Genomic DNA, 21,629 nt, shown 5'->3' with positions numbered 1-21,629 from the left:
TCTCAATAAGATCTTAAAATAAGATCCATTTAATGATAAATTCATACCTATCACTTTCAGTATCTCACCATTTGTTTCTTTTTTTGTTGTAATTAAGACTAGTAAAAGTCTGGAGGCTTATATGGTTTAGGGTATTGGTGCTACACAGCTGGTAAGTGTGTCCAGATCAGAGGCCAGTGTGCCTTCTACTGCACAGAGCAAGACCAGAGGAGCATTGCTTCTGAAGATAACTCACCTGCTGTGGGATCACGTATCCAAGCTACTGGGGATTTTCTTAGACAGGTGGTTCTCTGCCATCTAAGGTGACCAAGCCCTTGTTGATCATTCCATTTGCCACTTTCACCTTTCATTTCAACTTCCTTCCAGTAATACAGCTAAATAGAATTACAGGTACAATGACTGTAGGAGGTCTTTTTTCTTTTCTTTCCTTCTTAAATTAGCTAGTTGAGGAGGGTATGGCTCTGTTGACATACTGCGGTATATGGTGTGTGGATATTATCCAGGGAGATGAACATGGAAGAGAGGACAAGAACTGTATATCTTTCTGCTTGTAACTTTAATATTTTTCTTCCACCTAATCCTTGCCATTAGAATTTATTTTTAATTCAGTAAGTACTTACCAGGCCTTTGCTTTGTGTCTACCACTGCCAAAGTTCTCTGAGATATTTTATGTTTTAATTTCAGACTAATGCTGTTCATTGAATATAGAAATTGTGTTAGTTACACTCATGTTGGTTTTATTTTTTTTAATCTCTAATTCAGTTTCCATCCATATCATTATCTGATATCATTGTAGTTAGAAAATTATTTCTGTAGGGTAGGAATTGCATGATACTAGGGTTATAGGAAATAGTTTAGTTTTGTTCTGAAATCCTGGTGAGTTCTGTTTTCCATCTCTAATGTATGTACGCTTTGTGTGAGTGTTGAGAGTTATCAGTGGCTTGCCACGTCTTTCAACAGCTCTCTTTTTTTCTATTGCAGTGTTAGAATATTCTTCGAAATCATTTTAACCTAAAAATAAATGTGGATAACATCTCTACAAAAACATTTCTTGCTCTCTGTTAATATTCCTGGATTCTGATTCTTTGCCCAAAGAATCATCACATCGCCTGTATTTCCCAAATATTTCACTAAACGAAAACTTCACTGAATATAGAGAGTTCTTAAGAATATGTTTTATTTTAGATTGGTAGGAGGTCTGAGCAATGGTTTTGTACTGTAAGTACTTCTATTAAACTTACATGATTTATTTTAAAAAGATAGAATTAACTAGTTCTTGCCTAATACCTAGGCAATAAAGAACTTCCAGCTTCTCCATTGCTTTGGACTTTTCCGATCCTTGTTTGATCTTGGCATGACAGTAGCCAAGAAAGGAAGGAAAAATGTTTTGCCTTGAAAATCTGGCTTCCTGCACTTCCTACAGTTAGTGGTACTTTGAAGGTAACTAATTTTTTGGGGAAAATCTGACATGGTTTGCTTTTTTAGTTTAGCCCTTTCTTAAGAAGTTACATTGAGAGCACTTGGCTCGCAGTTAAAAAGGTTTCCAATAGAAAATTTCTAACACTTCAGAGATTGCTAGTATTTTACAATAAGAGTGTCTCAGTAGACTTGATGGGACATGTGAAAACTTCATAATTGGTTTAATTTCAGTTTAGACTGCTGGCATATTCAAAATATCAGCCTTTAAAGTAGCAGACCATACCTTTATCTGATAAATTTTTATTATAAGTACATACTTTTATGAAAAGAATTGTCACATGGGAAATTAAATATTAAAATGCATAGAGTTTTATAGAATGCTGTGGCCATTTTGTAGAGGTAATAGGGAGGGTTCATACTTTGTCCTTTAGCCATGAATTGTTAAGCCCCTATTCCTATCAGCTATAAAAGATCTGAGATTTTTACCCAGTTTACAAGCTAACAAATTAGATTCCACAGTTTCATGGATCCTGGTAGAAACTCCGTATTCTTGGGTAAGAGAGCACAGCCTACTAACCACAGCAGTAGGAGGAACCAGAATATCATTTTCTACTGTGACTCCCTAGGCCTACTGAGCAACCTGACAAAGGTCAGGTGACATCTACACATGAGTGTGTTGCATTACAGAGCAGGGACCCTGAGCTTGGGAAACCCCAATCTTTTATTATAGGCTTCAAGAAAACTTGCCCAGTGTTTGCATGGAGACATCTTTAATGTATTTGATAGCAAACAAACTGCCCTCTACTCTAGAGGCAGACACTTGCTCCACCTTCCATATCTGGTCACGCTGCAGACATCTGTGAAAAGATAGTCCAGAGCACAAGGCCATCAATGCCTCTGCTTTCAAGATGTGCAGAAACCTGAGAGACCCATGGGAAATTATGATCCTACAGTCTTTACCTAGTTATGCCTTTCTGTTACCAGTTGGAAAAAGCACTGTGGCATTAAAGTAGCTAGTTGATACTACCTTGGGTCTCATGTGTCACTTGCTAATGCATTGGATTTATGTATCTTAGAAGAAGTACTAAAGGAGTGCCTGGCCTCACCCATCTCAACTTTGTCATGTGTCATAATGAATCCCTGGTCAGATGTCAGTGTTGTTAGCACAACCCTGAAAGCATTGTTTTCAAGTGGCTTTGACATCAGCAGGATATCTTGATATTAAACACAAATCACAAAATTTTAGGTTTGGAAAGATCTTTGAAGAACATCGAGACTAGTTTGCACATTTTACACATAGAAATACTGAATCCTAGGTTTCCTGTGTGAGGAGTCTAAGTGAACATTGTGGCAGAGGCGACTGTAGAAAGCATGTCTCCCAGCTCCTTGCCTGGTATTCTTCCCAGAACGAGAGAAAAGGCTTGCATGAAGGCTCACATATTCTCTCTCCTTTTTTTTTTTTTTTTTTTTTTTTTATGATAGGCACACAGTGAGAGAGAGAGGCAGAGACACAGGCAGAGGGAGAAGCAGGCTCCATGCACCGGGAGCCCGACGTGGGACTCGATCCCAGGTCTCCATGATCGCACCCTGGGCCAAAGGCAGGCGCCAAACTGCTGCGCCACCCAGGGATCCCTCTCCTTTTTTTTTTTTAAGCCATAACTGTGATTGATACCTAATATGTTACAAAATGCTAAGGCCAGATAAGAGAGAGTGATTCAGAAAGAATTTTGCTTTTGATGAATTGCACAGGCTTCACCGACTTTTAGTAAAAAAAGAACCTTTTCCCAAAGAAATAAGGGTTGTGTTAAGAGGAGAAACAGGAGTAAACAAAAGTTTCAGAGATTGAGAATGACTCACATGTCCATTGGAAGTGCTTGCAGAATCCGATGGAACAGGGATGGGGCTGCATGAGGGAGGAGAGACTGCCTCCTGGAAGGGAGGAAAAGAGAGGTGAGCCAAGGTAGCCTCTGGGAAGGTAGAGAAATACTCCCTGTTGCCAACACTGACAAATACTTAGAGCAGTCACAGTTGTTCATTTGTTTGGTACACCTCGGTTTCCTCTTCTACAAGTGGGCATATCTTCCCAGAGCTGTCTGGAGGAATAAATGAATTATTGTATGTGAAGCACTTTATGAATAGCAGTCACCTCATGCTTCATCTTCCTGGTTAAAAGACAGCAGCAGATACTATTCCTGGTGGGGCTCAGTAGTAGGTATTTGATAAATTCTCATGCTTTAAAAATTGTATTAAAATGGTTAAAATCTCCTGGTGGTAAGTCAGGTAGAAACAGCATGCCATATGGACTACCACTTTTTGGTTTTTGTACAGTTGGTATCTGCCATATGGCACATACTGGGCCCTATACAGTGTTATTTTGCTATCTGATGGTATGGGTGTTGCTATTTCCATTTTACAGTGAAGAAACAATCTCAGAGAAGTAATTTATCTAAGATCACCTTACCGACAGTGACAATGTTGGGATTTAAACCTTCATGTGTCCTCCATCTATAATACTGTACTCCCTTCCACTGCCAAGTGCTGGTTATAAATGAAGTTTTAAACTAAAAGCATATGAATAATCTGTATACGAGACATTTATTATTATATCCTTCCTTGGGAGAGTTGCTTTCAACTTTTCTAAGCGTGTGATCTCCTTGTTGTTTTTAAGAAGCCATTGACAATCTTTTAGTAGCTGCTGAGAAGATTTGAGGGTGAACTGTGGGGTCTCAGACATCTCATGTCGTCTCGCAGGCTTCGTCATCTGGGGTTCTGTGAGAGTCTCCCTGTTGAGAGCTAGATAAGTGACAGTTTTCCCCAACGATGGCACATAGCCAAACCTATCTAAACACCTAGAGAGGAGTTAATTGATGAAAAATTATATTTTCTTAAGAACCCTGTTTGAAAGAGAGGTGACTGAGCTGGGTGGCTCAGCGGTTTAGCACTGCCTTCAGTCCAGGGCGTGATCCTGGAGACCCAGGATTGGGTCCCATGTCGGGCTCCCTGCATGGAGCCTGCTTCTCCCTCTGCCTGTGTCTCTGCCCTTCTCTCTCTCTCTCTCTTTCTCTCTCTCTCAAATAAAATTAAAATAAAATAAAATAAAATAAAATAAAATTTTTTTAAAAAAGAAAGATCTGAGGGGTTTGAGGACCACAAAGTAGGACAAACATCTGTAGGAACCCGATATGACATTGCTGTTAGTGCAGTTTTTCCATCTAAAATGTGCCTATTTTCTTACCTCTATTAGTCAAACATGAAGATCATGTTGAAATATAAGAACATTGTACATTATTTACTTAACATAGTAATGGTACCTTAATATATCATTCCAAATTTCTCACTTAGAATCACTCAGTCACTGAGCTTTTAAACATACCCTGGTTCTGCACAGACTATTTTATAACACGATTATGATTGTTTTAATATAAGGGTGGGTATTTGGGGATCATTTAATCATTTATCAAATTTGTTCTATATGTCTGCCACATGTCCAGTATTGCCGGTCACTGGCAACTCATGTGATGCACCACACTGTCCTGCCCAGTGTGATGGAGCTGAAATTGAAATCTACATGTGACCTTAGCTCAGAAGTGTTCTATCATCTCTGTGGCAGACCTGGCATTGGCAAGTACTAGAAAGAAGAAACCGGTGTCAACCACATTAAACTCAGATTCTCTATTAAGAAAGAGTGCAGTGTCCACTGTGTAGAGCTTCCATCACCTTCTTTCTTGGATCACACCAATGCAGAGGTTCTCAAGGTGTGGTCCACAGACCACACAGGTTCCCTGGGGTCTAAGCTATTTCTACAACAAGGTGTCATTTGGCATTTCCACTGTGCTGACATTTTGAATGAGTATCGTCAAAGCAAAGTAGGGGTAAAACATAAGTCAGGACGATGGCACTGAATTGTTATCAGTACTCCTTGTATTTTCTACAACCACACACTTGTAGTGAAAAGGGGGAAAAGCCACTTTTACTGAATGTCCTTGATGACATAGTAAAAACGATTAGTTGTGATAAAGCTTGACCTTTGGATACAGGTCTTTGAGATATTTTGTGTGATAGATCTGGTTCAAATAAAGCACTTCTACATATTGAGCTGTAGTGATTGTCTTGGGAAAGCACACGTATGATTGTATTGTGAACTAAGCTAGTCACTTTTTTTTTTTAAGAAAAAAAATTTTTTTCTTTATTCTTGGGAGAGGGAGAGAGAGTCAGAGACACAGGCAGAGGGAGAAGCAGGCTCCATGCAGGAAGCCCAACGTGGGACTCCATCCTGGGTCTCCAGGATCACGCCCTGGGCTGAAGGTGGCACTAAACCACTGAGCCACCTGGGCTGCCCAACTAGTCACTTCTTGGATGAGATTACCATTTTTATGTTAAAAGAATGAGTGACATCTGTGGTTATTTAGGGTTGGCAGACATTTTTGTAAAAATGAATAAAATGAGCCTGTCACTTCAGAGAAAACAACTGTTAGTGTTGGTTGCCAATGATAAAATTGGAACTTACAGGCAAAAATTAGAATTTTAAAAAACTCATATTGGCAACATAGGTTTGACAGCTTCCCAATTATTAAAGACTTTTTTTGATAAGATTGAAGATGATGATAAGTATGGGAATTTGGGTTGTTTTGTGATGAAATGTATCAACATTTGTAAGATCTGTATAACTCAGCAAATCAATATTTTTCAAATGACCAAAGCATGAAGTCGCAAAATGCAGCATGAGTGAAAAGATTCATTGAAAGTACAAAATAGACCAATGGATCTTGATGCAAAAGACTCAAAGTCATCTTTTACTGTTTATGCTCCTGTATTTTAACTAATCTTTGAGAAACTACCACTTGAATCCTATTGTTTCTAAGCAGAATATCTATAATTTTCTGGAAAGGACATTAAAATAGTCCTCCCTTTTCTAAGTACATGTATTATAAGGCTGCATTTTCTTAATATGCTTCAAATAAAACAAGATTGACTTAAGCAGGAATGAGGATCTGTTTTCTCTTAAGCCAGACAGTAAAAAGATTTTGCAGAAGTAGAAAATAATGTTACTCTTCAGACATTTTGTTTTGTTTTCAAAAGGAGTTTTTTTATTAAATTTTATGTTAACATGTAATAGGTTAATTACTAGATTTAAATTATTTTTTATATTTCTCATTTTTATTTTTACTGTAAGTGTTTATAGGTATAACCTTCACACAAAAAGTTTTTTTGGTCCTTGATAATTTTTTAGGAGTCTAAAGGGGCTCTGAGGTGTTGTGCCCAAGATCGCGAATCCGAGAAACCACCAAGGAGCCAACACCGATGCAAACACATGAGGGTTTATTTACAAGCTCGAGCTCGGGTCCAAGTGTCCCAAGCAGGGACTTGGACCCCAAGACTAAGAGGCTTAGCAACTTTATAGGGGCCAGTGGCCAATGGGATACGCAGAGAGTTGCACAGTCATGCTGGTCCGGACCCTCGCAGGTGGCCGATTGAATTACATTTTACCCTAAAGTATCCATTTGAGCTGGCCTATCACTGAGCCGATTTTCGATTAGGGTGTGCCCTGGTCTTGACTAGGGTGGGGCAGTGCCCTAAGCAGGTCGGCACAAGGCGAGTACAGCACAAAATGGAGTCAGTCCTGCTCTGCTTGTCCAGGGGTAGGGGATTTTTGTTAAATTTCCTGGGTCTCACAGAGGTAAGGCTAATACCCTTTCAGAGGATGGGGCAGAGATAGTGAATATGAACACATCTGTATTACAGAGTTCATTGTATATACTTTTGAATATCTACTATTTCTGAATTAATTATACCCTTACTTCCTTCCATCAGTATAATCAATAGTTAGCTACATTTGTATTATTCATGCTTCCATTTAATAAATAATTATTGAGACCATAGTTATCAAGGGGTTAGAAGGGAAAGGGGATACACAGAATATATAAATCATGTTTATTCCCCGTAAGAGGGCAAGGTTTCTTTCTTTAAAAGTCATAACCTGGGAATGTTACTGTACTAAATTGTCCTAGAAGTTTGTTGCTCATCTTGTTTGGATGTGGCTATAAAATATGTTCTGGTTGTTTATGGCTGTGTAACAAACCCACCCCAAAACTTACTGCTTAAAACAATGATTTCTCATTATGTCTCACAGTGCTTGTGGATTGATTACTTAGCTGTGTGATACTCACTTGGAGTTTCTTACATGTTTGCAGTTAGCAGCTGGGTTGGATGTCCAGTGTAGCCCAGTCTCATGACTGGCAATTGATGCCAGCTGTTAGCTGGAAGGTCTATTGAGATGTTGACTAGAGCTTCTCATTCTTTTCCATGGGACCTGGCTGTGAAGCTTGGTCTTCTCACAAGTTTCCAAGAGGAAACATCCCATAGATATCAAATCACTGTTAACATATACCTAAAAGTAATAGAATATTTATGTCAACTATAATTAAATTAAAAAAAAAAAAAAAGAAAGAAAGAAAGGAAGGAAGGAAGGGTCCTAAGAATGACAAGAACCGACCTAGCTCACCTATCCCAGAAAATTACTTTGACTACATTTTGTCTGTCAAGAGCAGGTTGCAGGGCCAGCCCGGATTCAAAGGGAGGCGACCACCAAAGGACAGAAACACTGAGAGGCTTGGTTCTTTTGCAGCCAGCCGCTGTCTTTGGACACTGCCTGTCATGGGACTGTCATAAATTATTCCCCGGTGTAGCTGGGAAAATGAATGACTACTTTCATTCTTAAATTCTGGGCTTAAGATCAATGTCTGGATTTCTATTCATAATAGAAAATTTAGCTGAATGTATTCAGATGTTATCTTTGCATTTTTTGTTTGTTTGCTTAATCTACATTTGCCATAGAAGCTCTCTCCCTTGATTATTGCCTGTATTCAGTTTCTTTTGTTCAGACGGAAATGCCCACTTTCCAGTGACGGTGTCTTTACTTACAATGGGTGAACAGAGTTCCTGCCCTGTGAGCGCTGGAGTTGCTACACTTGTTGGTCACAGAGTGCTTGACACTGGCCTGATCTTGCCTTAGGGCTGAGGAAATGCAGAGCTGTGTTACCCTGTGGCAGTGTGACTGACTGCATGTTCACTCTGACAGTGGCAACCCCAGAAGTTCCAGAAAGGGAGGTTAAGGGGCAACGTTAAATCTGGGGGATGGAAATCAGAGGTTGTGTGGAAGTAGCATTTATACAGCAGTTATACCATCTGCAATTTGATTATGTGTTTGCTGTGGTCTGAGATCAGGCTGCAGGAAATTTCTTGGGGTCGGGGGGGATCCTTTAGCTAAAGCTCCCCTTGGTGGTGCTGTTGTGCTATAAACGTTGAAAGAATTTCTTTCTTTCTTTTTTTTTTTTTTTTTGGTGCCCCCCCCCTTTTTTTTTTCTTTTTTGGCAAATGTTTTATTGGACACCTGGGGTGCACCAGGCCTTGTGCTAGGCAGAGAGGAACTAAAAGGACACAGTTACTGTCCACATAGTCTAAACCTGGTTATTCACTTCCCTGACATTTTCTCAAAAGATGAAAAATACTACCTAATTGAATTTAAGCCAGGCCCATGGCTGCCTCTAGACTCCCTGTAGGTACTAATTAGTTTGCCTAATAAAGATCACATGCTCTCAAAACTTAGGGTTTTTAAAGTTATATGAAAGGGAGTCTGATGGTCCTTAAATATATTTTAAAATACTGTTTCACTCTAATAAGAAAACTGCAATTTAAAAGCTTCCCTGAGATGACACTTTCCACCTTTTGGTTTAGAAAAATCTGCCTGTGCAGTTATATCCAGACACTCTCCAACTGTGTCTGTACAACCATGTGGCAGTGTCTATCCAAATTCCAAATATGTTACTCCTTGACTCAACAGTCATAGCCTGTATTTGTGCAAAATGATAGCGTACAAGTTTATTTGGGCAGTATTTTTTTCATAATAGTGAGAGGTTAGAAGCAACTCAGGTATCCATCCATAGAGACTTATTTAAATAAATGTGACACAGTGGACAGTGTGCAGCTACAGAACAAAGTAAGGGGACCTATAGAAGGCTCTCTGAGACACGTGAAGAAAGTGTATGTGTAGTATGTGAATAGAAGTCGGGATAAATAATACATATTCTTATTTACATGGAAAACATCTGGAAGGATACACAAGAAACTGATTAAAATGTTATGGGGTGAGAGCAAAGCAAAACTTTTCACTGCCTGTGTTTCTCTTCTTTTACCACGTGAGTGCCAGTGAGACAGGAATCTTTGTCCTCACGAATGAATCTCAAGTACCTATTAACAATGCCTGGCACACAAGATGTGTAGAATAAAGGATTATGCAAAAATAATAAAGTTAAGAAACAAAAGCAGTACAGACTCAGGGAGCCTGGATGGCTGTGGCTAAGCCCTTTAAGTGTCCGACTCTTGACCTCAGCTGAGGTTTTGCTCTCAGAATCATGAGTTCAAGCCCCGCGTTGGGCATGGAGCCTCCCTCGCCTCTCCACTAAAAAAGGCAATACAGACTCATTACAAAAATACAGGCAAGCTTGAAGACAACCATGGTTTCTACTTCTGTGTAATCCTTAGACTAATGCCTTAGTCTAAAACACTCGAGATAATTTTCTATTCATACATATGTATATGTTTAAAAAAAACAGGCTATAGCGTGTATATATAGTTTTATAAGCATCTTTGTACTGTATCACCTGCGGTGGGAAAGAGTTTTATAACATGGCTTTGAACTATCATTGATTTATCCAACAAAATAAATAATGCCATGTATTTGGACATTTAAGTTTTGCACATACATACACAGACAGCTCTGGAAAGAAAATTCTTGTGCATGAGAGTATATGAAAGTGGGCAGTAGTATACACTAGAGTAAGACCCATCTCTGCCTCTTGCTAGCTGTGTGATCTTGGGCAAGTTAAATAAAATGTGCAAAATAATAGTTCCTATTTTGTAGCGTTATTATGAGTATTCAGTAAAAAGGAGGAAACCGTTAGAACAATGTTTAGCATATTTAAGTATTAGCGAACCCTCCTTTTCTCCAAACAGAGCTTGGGGAAAATGGTAGACTTGATTCTGAGTGAGCATTACCATTCCTTATTCCGGAGCCTCAGAAACCCCTCAGGAGCATTTGTTTGCAGTTTGTCCCTTTGGGTACTGCCCCCTGCAGTGATCCCTGGGCTCACAAGCAGAAGACTCTTTAGGGATAATTTGTGTGATGACATTTAGTAGGAGGATATCCTGAGTGAGCCCTGCAGGAGACTTCTCTGCAAGGAAGCAGATCTTGTGCTCCTGCTCTTGAATCTCAGGTGTGGCTTGTGTTTCATTAAGTAGCAGGGAAAATTGTTTGTGCTGCTTCTTAGGGAGAGCAAACAGGGTCAGACGGCTGACTGCTGATGCCTCCGTTCCCCCTTGCTATGTGATAAAACGAGGAGAAGACCTGATGGGACCCATCTGACACCACTGGGTGGGCGTGGTGGGTACAGCCGCTCATCCACTGTCTCAGAGGCCCGGCCTCTGTCCTTGTTTTTGGGGCAGTCAAGCCACCTTTTCCCACCTACTGACCCTATCATTTTTAAAAGGTTTTATTTTCACTTCTTATTCATTGTTAATTAGTTCTTAGAATCCATTTCTGTTTCCCTTCTTCAGTGTCACTATTTATAAAGCAATTTCATCCTTGCACATACTGGTTTTCTTAAAGTTGGGCATACTTGATCAAATTGAAGTAGTTCTAAAATACAACATGACTGAGAATGACTGTTTATTTCTTTTCATTTACGTATTAATAGATATTTCACAGGCACCTCCCCTCACAAAAAGGGAGAACTGAAGTCCTTTCTTATTTGATGTTAAAAGGCTTTAATTTTAAGGCTATCCAAAAGCAACACCTGAAATGTGAATAAAACATTTCCAGAACAAAACCAAAACTGTTTAAATTATCAAATACTTGACACAAGTGTTGCATTCCTTCTATGTCTAGAAATCAAATGTTTCATGTTAAAATGAAGATGGAATTAGCTTAAACAAATGTTATTTGCAGAAGTCTTTGCTTCCTTTGGAAGAAAAAAGGTGGTGTGAGGATTTTATAGTATTGTTTTTATATTGCAATCATGAAATGGAGTATTTTGTAATAATTGATAGATTTTAGGCATTTTTTAAGGCCTTACCAGTTTTTTTCTTTCACAGTGACATGTAGTGCTTGCTTGAAATTGTGCCTTTCATTCCTTCCAAACCATTTGCATCTATTTTGCTGATGTATACTGACCTTATTGTATCCAGTAAGTAATTACTAATCCTGACTGGTCTAGACACTGGTAGTGATGCAAACTTGTGCCATTTTTTTCAAGACTTTCTTAGAATTGGATCACATGCTAAGTGTTATGTAATACACAGTCTCCCTGTTGCAACTGAAAAAGTGAAAATGGTCTTTTAAAAAGCTGTTGTTATGACATATATATGTATATGAAGTATTCCCAGCTTGAAACAGCATTTCACTTTTGCCTCTGTTATTCTTCAGATGTGGGTAATGCTACTTCGCTATGTTAAAAGGGTTTCATCAAGTGTATCCGTCAAATTTAGGTTCAACTGTGAATCACTGAGAAAAACTGACAATACTAGTAGTTTAAAGAAAGCATTTTATTTTTCTCCCAGTAGAAGTCCAAGTTGATGGAGCCTCTGCTCCAGCAAGTACTGGTTTTCTTCAGCTGCTAAAACAAATCCTCACCAGCTAAACTACCTAAAGCAAAATACATGTATTATCCCGTAGTTCTGTAGGTCAGAAGTCTGATGTGGCTTAGCTCGTGTCTGCTGCAGGTTTCACAAGGCTGAAATCAAGTTGTTGGCCCTGCTGGGCTAGCATCAGAAGGCTCTGGGAAGAATCTCCTTCTAGATTCCAGGTTGTTGGCAGAATTCAGTTCCTTGTGATGGTAGAAAGCATCACAAGGTCCCCTTTACCTTTCTGGCACTCAGCTAGGGGCTTCTCTGAGCTTCTAGAAGCCGCTTTCTGGTCCTCACACACGGGTTCCTACATCAGTGGCACATCCAGTGATTCTCATGCTTGGAATCCCTCTGATTTATCCATTTGCCACCTCTGGCTCTGGCCAGAGAGAGTTCCTGTGCTGTAAAGGGTTCATATGATTAGATTGTCCACATATGGATAGTTCAAGATTATGTCTCTATTTTGAGATCTGTAGTCTTAATTACATCTGCCAATTCCCTTTTGCCTTGTATAGCTCCTTGTTTCCAGGGATTAGGGCATGGACATCTTTGGGGAAATCCCTTCCAATATGCCTCCACCATCCTTAGGGTCTGACCTTGGTTATTACTGTCCTGTTCAGCATCTGAGTTCAAGCCACAGGATAAGAGGAGGGGACAAAAAGTAAAAGAGCAAGACAAGGCACAAGCTGACTCTTCAGGAAGATGCCCAGAAGCTGCCATGAGAAATACTTATGCCTGGTAAGCCCAAACTTCATCATGTGACCACAGTTAGCAGTGGAAGCTGAGAAATGTAGTTTTTTTTTTTTTTTTAAGATTTTATTTATTTATTCATGAGAGAGAGAGAGAAAGAGGCAGAGACACAGGCAGAGGGAGAAGCAGGCTCCATGCAGAGAGCCTGATGTGGGACTCGATCCCGGGTCTCCAGGATCACGACCTGGACTGAAGGTGGTGCTAAACCGCTGAGCCACCCGGGCTGCCCCGAAATGTAGTTTTTATTCATCCCAGCATGTGCTCGCTGAAAGTCTGTTAGTGGAGAAATGGATTATGGGAAGACAGACAGCAGCTCCTCCGCCACCATGTGCATTTTTTCTAGTCACTGGAAAACAAGAAAGTAGAGGGGATGACAGTAGTACAACCACCAGACTGCAGGGAGTGGGCCAGCATGGCTTTCTGGCAAGGTAGAAGACCCACAGGGGCAGGCTGCAGAGAAATCCCTGGAGATGCAGTATTGTTCAACCTGAAGAACATCTAGCCTTGGTTTATTTTTCTACTCTTGCATACCTGCACAGTGTTTTTACAGAGTGAATTTTAGTAAATATTTTTTGAATGAATAAAAACGTTGCTACTCATGTGACATTTGGAGTAGGATGAACAATTTTGTAAAGCTAAGTGTATTTTTTTTTTTTAATCCAACCGTTTATGTTAAAGTCTGTTGTTGGGTGTTAAAGTTGAATTCCAGCTAGAAACACAATATATAACCAGTTCATCCATTTTTGCATTATACAGGTCCTTACTTCCTCCAACATCTAAGTATCTTTTCTACTGAAAGAAAAAGTGAAAATACAGTTTAGGAATAATTTCTGTTTTAATCCAGTAGAACTTCTGTGTGGCCAACTGTAGTATAAGGCAGAGAGTGAAGAGTTGTACAAAGTGCCGTAGGTACCTAGAAGGAAGGGGTAGTTCTAACCTAGGACAATTTTAATCAAGACCTTAAAGAATGAATAACATCTCAACAGGTAAAGGTGGGGGAAAGCAAAATCCCACATGTAACTAAATCATCTTTGGCTGGCAAGGGAGAAGAATTTGGGGAAGTATATGGAACTGCCTGTTACTAGAAAATTTTTTATTTTTTGTCAGTGAACGTTTGCTTCTGAAGTTTTCCGCTCTGCGCCCCCCATTACCTTTCCTGTTAGGATTCACATCAGGCACAGGTGCTGTCAGTTTCTGTTGCAGGCCACCCTCTTCAAGACGGACTTGTCAGTATTGCAGCCTGTAGACTTCGCATGAAGTTCTCTTGGTAACCTTTCAGTTCGTCCAGCTGTGTTAGGACAGTGTGGGGCATTTGAGCAGCTGCATGTGTCATTAGAATTGACTCGAGGAACCAGACATACTGGGTCTGCCCGCCCTGCTCGATGGTGCCAAGTGGGCATGCAACGCAGAGAACCAGAAGGGAGCGGTAGCTCATGTAGAACATGTAGCACTGGCCTGTGGTTTGGCTTCACTGGGGAGAGGGCTGAGATGGCCACGGCCAGTCAGCGCTGGCTACGCAGCCTTGGAGGTGTCAGAGGAGAGATGGATAGGAAATTAAGTAAGGTCCACCTACGTCTATCATCATGCGGTGACAGTTTTGCACTTGGTGTTCCCTTGGTGGTAGCAACAGGAGCAGCCGGGGCTCCCAGGGCCCCTACTGCTCCCAGAGCACTTTCCTCTGCCAGGATCTCTTTTACATATTCCATTTTCACGTCCAATAGCATGTGAAGAAAGGGCGCCATTGCTTTAAACATGCGTGTACATCCTTATCAACATGCCTAAATACCTCGGGAAAATTAGAAGACACTTCTCTAAAAGTTGGAATAATGAGGTTGATCTTAAAGCTGTCAACTTCTCAAAAGGTGATGTATTCTTCTTTTTTTTTTTTAAAGATTTATTTTATTTATTCATGAGAGACAGAGAGAGAGAGAGGCAGAGAGACACAGGCAGAGGGAGAAGCAGGCTCCATGCAGTGAGACTGGGACTCGATCCCGGGTCTCCAGGATCACACCCTGGGCTGAAGGCAGCGCCAAACTGCTGAGCCACCCAGGCTGCCCTGATGTATTATTCTTAAGGTATTTTATCCAACTACAAGATGGACATTGTACAGGAGAATAATAGTATTCTAGTGTCATGAGTGAAGTCGTTTTTTTTTTTTTTTTAAATCATAGTAGGTCCATTGGATTTCCTAAACACTGCATTTTCTTATAGATTTGTAATGTGGAAACATGTTACGTTTTATTGATTTTTACATATAGCTTGAGTTTTTTTTTAATTGGTTCTATTATTTATTCTCTCTTGTTCTCTGTCTTCTGTAGAGTTTTATCTGTTAACAGATAGAATGTAGATTCTTATAGAAAAAGTCTGTTTTATTAATTATAAGGCATATGTCTCAGGCTACCAACAAAGTATACTGAGTGTTTTGAATTAAATATTTAGTATTTCATTGACTATTTCCTCTGACTTCCATTAAGACCTCTAAAATAATTCTTCTCTAATAAGCCTTTTGTTTGTTTGGAGCCAATACACAGATTGATGTGGAGAGAACCATTGTTGTAGTGCATCGGGTATGGTAAGCTGTTCTCGATAACCTATCTAACTTGAGTGTAGTTCATTTTTGGTGAGATGTTAAGTTTCTGTCATTGCAGGAAACACTTGGTTTTGTTCCCAGATGTGTGATAGTGGTGCTGTTTTGAGACTAGAAAGAAACTTTTGATGATGACATGGAATAAGAAACTTTAAAAGTGTGCAGAGATAATAAAGGGCATGGTATTAAAGGTTTTTACTAAGACACATGGTCTGCTTGATCAGGGTGTATAGGGCTGAGCCTGGGAGATGTAATCTAATTTTCTTCTTCCCTTGAATGCAGTTGGTATGTTTGACTAGCACAGGCTAATGCTTCATCACAGGTGATCGTTGTTACTATTTCTTTAGGACAGTTAAATAATCTGTTCTGGACAGTTAAATCTGTTATGTCATACACAGTAAATTTCCCCTTGCGCACAGTTCTTTGAGTTGACAAATATCGTTGTGTATCTGCCGCCATGAGATGAAGAAAAGATTCTTCTCCCCAGAAACTCCCTGTGTAGTTGTGTGGTCACACTCTGCCAGCAACCTGAGCCCCATTCTGTTCCTGTAGTTCTTTCTTTTCCAGAGTGTCCTGTAAACGAAATCGTACAGAATGTAGTCTTTTGAGTGTAGAGGTTTATCCATGTTGTTGAATGGCTCCTTATTTATTTATTTTTTTTAAACTGAGGAGTAGTCCACTATAAGGATACCCCAGTTTATCTCTTTATCAGTTGAAAGATGTTTGGCCTGTTTTCTTTTTGAGACAGTTATGAGGAAGCTGCTATAAATATTTGTGTAGAAAATTTGGAGGAATATAAATTTTCATTTCTGTTGGATACATGCCTAGGAATAATGTTTTTGGGTGAATGGTACATGTATGGTTAAGTGTATAAGAAACTGCCAGTCTTTTCCAAAGTGACGGTGCTATTTTGTGTTCCTACTAGCAATGTGTGCAGGATCCAGTTACTTCACATCTTCACCAACAATTAGTATTATCTTTTTTTGTAAAAGCCATCCTAAAAGATATGTAATCATATCTCATTTGTTTGTTTGTTTGGTATCATTTAAATTTTTAATTTTAATTCCAGTATAGTTAACATACAGTGTCATACTAGTTTCAGGTATGCAGTATAGTGATTGAACACTTCTATATGTCATCCAGTGCTCATCATGATAGGTAGCCTCCTTGATCCCCATCACCTGTTGCCCCCTCCCCACACCGAGAATTCTTTATCTATTACAAGTCCTTTTACAAAAAAAAAAAAAAAAGTCCTTTTACAGATGTGTGTTTTGTAAAGCTGTGTCTATCATTCATGGCTTGTCTTGTCTTTTAACATCTTTCAAAGAGCAGGAATTTTTTATTTTGATAAAGTCCAAATATTCAGTTTTGTTTTGTTTTGTTTTTTACAAATTATGCTTCTAGAATCTACTTAAGATCTCTTCTGCCTAACCAAGGGCCACAAAAGGTTTCTCCTTTGTTTTCTTCTAAGAAGTTTTATAGTTTCAGGTCTAAGCAATTAAGTCTGTAATTCACTTTGAGTTAATTTTTGTCTATAGTACACGGTATGAATCAATGTTCATATTTTTGCATTCAAATATATCATTAGTCCAGTAGCATTTATCAAAAAGACTGCCCTTTCTCCGTTGAATCTGGCAACGCACTAGCAGTTGATTTTCTTTTTTTAAGGAATTTATGGAGATGAATCTCACCAACAATGCCCTTCTTTTTTATTTTTTATTTTTATTTTTTTTAACAATACCCTTCTTATTTACCACCTATAACAATTAATAACGGGTAAAAAGAGAAATTTAATTAAAAAATAATAAAATTATCAAACGTTTGAACTCTGTGCCCCCTTTTTTGAGAGGTTGACCTAATCATTATATGTACAGGGACGTCATGAAGCATTTCCCTCTTTTTGCACCTTTGAAGCTTCATTGTTCTAACCTGAAGGAGACATGAGCATCCTGTCCCTTCCCCTTGCCATTCTCCAGATTTCTGCTCTGGTGGTGGTCTGTCTTGAGATGATTACCATCTGAAACACAGAAGCCACAACTGCAAATTATTAGAGCCACATTTTTACCTTTATAAATCAATTTAATGTTGAAATGATAGATTATAAGCATCAAAGCATTTTTTAAGTGAAAAATTATGCTGAAAGCAGCCAGCATCACTCGGATTTAAAAGAAGTCAGCACCTATACACAGTTGACGTGTGAAGGAAAAATTGCTCTCCTTTCTGGAGGATGAAGTTTGTGCAGCAGATTTTGAACATACCTCATGTGTAATTCTGGCCACTTTTAGAAAAGATAAGGCCCTTTCTTCCTTTATTTATGTGGTTCTAAGTTACATTACATGTTCTTGGAATATATGGAAGGACTTTACAAAGACATCAACAAGACTTAGAATCTGTGGCTTGAATCTGAAGGTGAGAGTTTGGGAAATTTTTTTTTAAAGATTTTATTTATTTATTTATTCATGAAAGACAGAGAGAGAGAGAGGCAGAGACACAGGCAGAGAGAGAAACAAGCTCCATGCAGGGAGCCTGATGGTGGGACTTGATCCCGGGACTTCAGGGTCACGCCCCGGGCCGGAGGCAGGCACAAAACTGCTGAGCCACCGAGGGATCCCCTGGGAACCTTTTGTTGAAAAAACCTGCTTCCGTTTCTCCTCTGTTCTAATACTGATCCTCGTGAGTATCACCAGGTCAGAGATGATTTTGTTTCTTTGTCCTGTTCATCTCTTGGGTCTTAGCCTAGGTGTCATGTCCTCTGAGATCCTTTTTTTCCTAGCTCCCCACTGAGGTTTGGGTCTCCCATTCACCCCACCTGCTGCCATATCCCTGCGGCATCTAACACGATGTTGTGCTGTAATTAATGGACTCTCCTTCTCCTTCTCTGCTCTGTAGACTAGATGTTTATTGGGTTGCTGTGTAGGAACACAAATAATAGGCAGGTGAACAAACGCACTAGGGGCTTTGAGATCAGTGAAAATGAAGACCGGATGGGTGAAGTGACAGTGGAGCCTCTTAAATTGGCAGGTCAGGAGGTCATCTTTAGGGTCTAAGGGAACTTGGAGTCAGTTTGTTTCTAATGATGAGGTCATTGTTTCTTTTGCAGTATAAATGAGAGTGGATTCAGAGTTAACCCTGAAACACCTGTTCAGTGCTCTCTCCTGCCCGTGTGCTTTCTGGAGTAGGGAGAAAGAAAGAGCCGGGAGGGCCTGCTCTTTGGAGGCCGAACGTAGGGGCGCTGCGAGGGGGTTGCAGCTGCTGGTATCCTGGTGGCAGGAAGTGCTTGGGAACTGCTGGATGACCTGTTCTTTTTCTTCCAAGACCTCCATTTTAAGCGATGATGACATTGAAGCGCTCACGCACGGAAGGCCTGCTGCTCCCACCTCCACTGCTAAGCCCGTGTCTCCTTGTCACCTAGTCCGCTCCCCTCGGCCCACAGGGAAGGGGTTGTGATGGCTGTACCTCGTTATCTCCATGTCATTTCCAACAGAATGGATATATCTTCCTCACTGTATTCGTTTCCTGGAGCTGCTGTAACAAATGGCTGCAAACCGGGAGCTCAAAATAACAGAAACTTATTGTCTCACAGTCCTGGGGGGTAGACGTCCCAAATCAGAATGTCAGCAGGACCATGCTTCCCCTGAGACCTCTAGGGATGAACACTTCCTTTCCTCACTAGCTTCCCGTGTTTGCTGGCAAACTTTGACATCCTTGGCATGCATTGCTCAGTCTCTGCTTCCTTTGTCACATGGCCTTCTCCTTGCCTTGTGTTTCTGTTATTTCTAGTAAGGACGCCAGCATATTGAATCAAGTGCCTACCCTGCTCCAGAATAACCTCTTAACTAAGTATGTCTAACAACCTCATCTCTAAATAAGACGAGGCTCTGAGGTAGTGGGGGTTCGGACTCCCACATGTCTGTTGGCATGATACAGTTCAACCCATGATACCTACTTAACATTTTTATCCTCATACTTAATTCTTTAGAGTTCATTGTACTGTCTTCTGTTCCTGTTCTTCCACCTCTCATTGTTTGAGATTTATTATTTTGCCAATTAGTAAATATATGCAGTCGTGATGGGTCTTAGGTAGTTTCTTATTTAATTTTTATATGTTGACTATACAAAAATGTATGTATGAAGATATCTTGAATCTTCAGCTAGAGATAAACTGCCTGATGGGTGACACTGATTAATTTTCTTATAGATTACATATTAAGTAGAGATGAGAAGAGTCAAAGAACGAATTGTTAATTCAGATACTGGATAAACAACACTGATGTCCCTCCCACAATATACAGGTCTTCTTCGTACCCTCTCTTTTCCTTCTGTGAATAGTCACCAAAAAAGCACTTGGCCTGTTTTGTTTGTTCTACAATAAAATAGCCCCCTTCTTTCTTGATTTCTTTTATCCCATCTTGCCCATTTCCTGTATCCAGCAGTTACAATTTCATCTTAAAAAAGATATGAAGCCTTTCTAAGGCATCTCATGCTCAAGGTTGGCAGATTTTTGCTAATTTTGATCCAAAATAATGTGATTCACATAATGAATAAAGTGATAGCTAATAAGGTCTTCAGAACTATTTCAGAATGGCTGTTCCAGTTCTCTGTTCCATGGAAAGAAAATAAGTTTCTGGTTGGTTAGGAGGTAGAGGTGATTAAGACAATTGGATCTTTTGCATTTCTGAAAAGTGGAAAAATCATTAATTTCTTTTAAGATTTAAAAACAAAAAATTAACATTGGCAGTTTAGAGAAACAGACCTTAGAGAAGCATTATTTTGTAAGTTCCTATTCCCAGTGATTTATAGGCCTTTATTCACTCCTAAGGAAGGATGTAATTTTACCTTTATGGTTATGACTCTCCTAGCCCAGCCTGAAGTGTGATTGTCAGTGTGGCATAAATACATAAAAACTTCCCCAAACAAGGTAACTTGTGGACCATTGGATATGGAACATTAATTTTTGTCAGTTTTTCTCTAGTGAATTAATAAATACTGTGCTTTCTTAATACCAGCCACTGTGCTAGGTGCTAGGGAAAGAAAAATAAAAATCCAGATTTTCCCTCAAAGAGGTTATGGTTGAAAGGGGAGACAGATATAAAGACAGTTGTAAATGCATTTTGTTAAGCTGTATATTGGCAGTAAGTGCAAGGTACAATGGGAATCTAGGAGAGACAGCACTAGATGTGCCTGGGGCAATCAGGGAAAGCCTCAACAGGGTTGCACTTAAGAGAATGAAGGAGCAGGGGGTTGCTGGAAGGACAAAGAGATGGAGTGAGCATCTTCAGGTAGTGCAAAGACCTAGAGGCAAAAGAAGACATGACCTGTCCTCTGCCCCAGGAAGAGGTGTCCATCAGTAACTGTGGCAGTCAGGCTAGTACTGCTGTTGGGCTGACGAGCACTTGAGCTAGTGACACCAATACCAGGCTTTTCATCTCCACCCACGCACGCCAGTGAGCTTCAATTCCATGATTACCACATTCCTGTAACAGACGGCACGGCACCCGTAATCCTTGCTGCCAGCTCACAGATGTGGGTTTAGTGTGTGTCACCACACCCATGTGGGTGAAAGGGTGAGGAGTGTGGATATTTTAGTGTACATCTATGACCATAGCTGAAAAACAACTCTGAGATGGGCTCCTGATTTTGAGTTATTTAGTATAACTTCTATATAAGAAGACTTGTCCAGATTTTTAATGACCTTAATAGTTTTTCAACTCTTCTGATTGTAGAGCACTTTATCTTGTGTATATTTTTTTCTGCTCTGCTATAGAAAGGATGTGACATAAATATTTAATCAGTCTCAGCAGAATTGGGCTTTTTTTCATGGCTCCAGATATCTAACTCCACTGATCTAATACTTGCGGCATGTATACTGAAGAATCGAGACTCAGATTGTTCAGAATTTTACAAAGGCTATAAATCCTTTCCTGCCTTTTTGTCAAGAGGGAGTTTATAAAATATAATGACTTTAGAAGTGAGCAAGCTTTTTGATGGTCATAAAGCGTGCTAAATATGCAATTTTATAGCTATTTATTTGTGAACCCAGTCTTTCCATTACATTCTTAGTGTTTATACCCCAGATTACTTAGTGTAGACATGTGTGTGGACTGAGAAACACTTTTGAGTCTAGTACATAGTCATCATCAATATCCCCCAAAGTCCAGATTTTTAAAAACACGTCTCTTAATTTTTCCAAATG

General features: G+C 39.7%; 1 protein-coding gene and 1 long non-coding RNA gene across 5 annotated transcripts in view; one reads left to right on the top strand and one right to left on the bottom strand.

The window, feature by feature from the left end:
- Positions 1-21,629, top strand: part of DYM (dymeclin) — a 341,383-nt gene that overhangs the window by 168,722 nt on the left and 151,032 nt on the right. The window lies entirely within an intron of this gene.
- Positions 1-21,629, bottom strand: part of LOC144315380 (uncharacterized) — a 38,233-nt gene that overhangs the window by 2,404 nt on the left and 14,200 nt on the right. Inside the window, exons 3-5 of the long non-coding RNA XR_013381070.1 lie at positions 17,366-17,453; positions 7,587-7,807; positions 3,277-3,348 (exon numbers count right to left, since the gene is read on the bottom strand). This is a non-coding gene — a long non-coding RNA (uncharacterized LOC144315380). The remainder of the gene's footprint in view (positions 1-3,276; positions 3,349-7,586; positions 7,808-17,365; positions 17,454-21,629) is intronic.

The sequence above is a fragment of the Canis aureus genome, chromosome 6, assembly GCF_053574225.1.
Source record: "Canis aureus isolate CA01 chromosome 6, VMU_Caureus_v.1.0, whole genome shotgun sequence".
Classification (NCBI taxonomy): Eukaryota; Metazoa; Chordata; class Mammalia; order Carnivora; family Canidae; genus Canis; species Canis aureus.
This window is presented reverse-complemented; position numbering and strand designations above follow the sequence as displayed.